General features: G+C 41.3%; 1 long non-coding RNA gene across 1 annotated transcript; it reads left to right on the top strand.

The window, feature by feature from the left end:
- Nucleotides 1–293: 293 nt before the first annotated feature.
- On the top strand, nucleotides 294–2,048 carry LOC135397949 (uncharacterized). The gene is made up of 4 exons (XR_010423906.1): nucleotides 294–433; nucleotides 571–665; nucleotides 790–907; nucleotides 1,913–2,048. It is a non-coding gene; the product is annotated as an uncharacterized LOC135397949 (long non-coding RNA).
- The last annotated feature ends 252 nt before the right edge of the window (nucleotides 2,049–2,300 follow it).

Raw genomic sequence — 2,300 nt, 5'->3', positions numbered from 1 at the left:
TGTTATGTTGTTGCTAAGCCGGAAACAAAGCATGTGAATGTTTTTTTTTGGCACAGCGTCGTTTGGAAAGTGCACTTCCTTGTTCTGACCTTGCCTTTTATGGGCTGGAGCGATATGAATCGTAAATATGCCACGGCGAAGTTGTCGAAGATGCGAGAGTGCTACGCTGTTAGAACAATTCATCGGTGCATTCAAGTGTTACCTATTATAAGCTGCCAAAAGACCAAGCAGTGCGAAGCTCTTGGCTGACAGTGGTGCCTGCTAATTTCCACTGCAAGGATTTCGTTCACGAATGTTATCATAGGTTACGCGCGACTCCAGAGGCAATTTGGAATCTCGGCACGAAATCGTCTGATGAAAATCTGAGGTGCCCGACGCATAACATTTTGAACGTGCCACGGAGGATCAAGGCAAAAAACGAGAGCAAAAAATGGTAAGTCGAGGTTCAGATATAAAAAATAGCAAGCTTAATGAATCGATTGTGCAGCTGTCCTACTGCGCTTACTCTGATATAACCACGATTAACAACACAATAGTACTATTGATAATCTAACTTCTGAATTATCACAGGTGCACGCTGAAGGCGGAAATGAAGCATGATCTGGCTTGCATCTGGTCATGAAGAAATTGCTGACACGTTAGTTGCAGTCCACCTCCACCAACAGGTATGACAATGTGATGTTATAATTTGAGTATTCATCTATGTTCAACTTTTCATGTGCACTCGCATGCAGACATTTTGACACCACTTTTAAATCTGCCTGATAAAGTTACAACCTGTGCTTCCAGGGTGGAAAACAAAGATCGCCATTCCGATTAGCTGCTATCTCCCAGTTCAAGCACTTTTGTGTCTGGACACTGGTTCCTGTGGATGGGGTGTTACAAGCTTTACTGTCTGATATAGAAGGTACGTTACATTAGTTCAGTTAATTTGTCTTTTGCACATTTTTGTTACTGTTAGCTGGATTACTGTTGGACATACAATCTTTTGACACACCGAAGCTGATGTCGCCTCTGATAACATTTTAGAATTTTCAGTGTCATCAACGTCCATTGAGGAAGGTGCCTTTACTATCTGTGAATCTTCAACAGAAGAATAGCCCAGAATTCATGTTAACATTGTCTACTCTTATTAATTCACTGTCTGTTTTCTGAGAGCTTAGAAAAATGGAAACTATTTATTTGTTCGTTGTTTATAACTTCACACTGGATACTGGTGTGGTACTGGCTTGACATGTAAGCTAAAATACCTGGATTCTACAATAATTGTGTTCAACTTGGTGCATTACCGTGGGCAATGCCACATTCACTACATTTTTAGCGGGTCCGGTGCACAAATACTGTGTGCATACTGCATACATACATACTGTTCGATAGGCAAAAATACCTGAGCAGTGCTGTGTAGTCTTTTTACCCAAAGTCCATACTCTTACTGCAAAGTCACAGTACATAGAACAGCAATGTGCAGGTATGCTGCGATAGAGATTCACAACAGAAAGAAGACTGTTGAGAGCATCTAAATTTTAATGAGAGGAGACTTTCGTGCACAAGGCTGCTCTTGTTAATGTCTGACATGAAGTTACAAAATCCCAGAATATATAAAACATGTTGTAATGTAGAGAGCGAGCGGTGGTACAGACATAAAGATAATTATATAATCATATATAATAAAATAAAAAGGGGGTACAACTGCCCCCTCAACTCAACTCGACAACTCAATAACTCTACTTATTCTCTACTTTACAACATGTCATATATTCTGGAATTTTGTAACTTGATGTTAGACATCAAGAAGTACAGCCTTCTGTGCAAAATTATTCTTTCTGTTGTGCACAATCATTATGCAGTAAATGTGACTATCCATTTCTTGTCATTAAATGCTTTTCCTTTCTTTCTTTCTTTTTTTCTGCAGTGATGAGCATCCATAAGGACACATGCCAGAAAGGGAGTCTCTTTGGGATGACAAACCCTCATCACCTCATGAGGATACAATGGTTGACGAATGGTTCTCAAGCACATCGAAACTTCCAACAAATAATTCATGAAAAAGCCAGTGAGTGCTAGCACCAGGAATTGAACGTGGGCCATCCTGCTACCAGTCAGAGATGTTCAGTGGTGTAGCCACGAGGGGGCTAGGGGGGGCTCGAGCCCCCCCTACCTGCCAAAGACCGACCCACACAAATCGTGCAAATCCGAGAACATAATATATGGGGGGGGGGGACCAGTGTGACTATCGCGAAAGTTCTTGCAGTTCATGGCGTCTACCTAAGAAGCATTCTTGAATGGTTTTCAAAGTTCAA

The sequence above is a fragment of the Ornithodoros turicata genome, chromosome 6 (genome assembly GCF_037126465.1).
Source record: "Ornithodoros turicata isolate Travis chromosome 6, ASM3712646v1, whole genome shotgun sequence".
Lineage (NCBI taxonomy): Eukaryota > Metazoa > Arthropoda > Arachnida > Ixodida > Argasidae > Ornithodoros > Ornithodoros turicata.
This window is presented reverse-complemented; position numbering and strand designations above follow the sequence as displayed.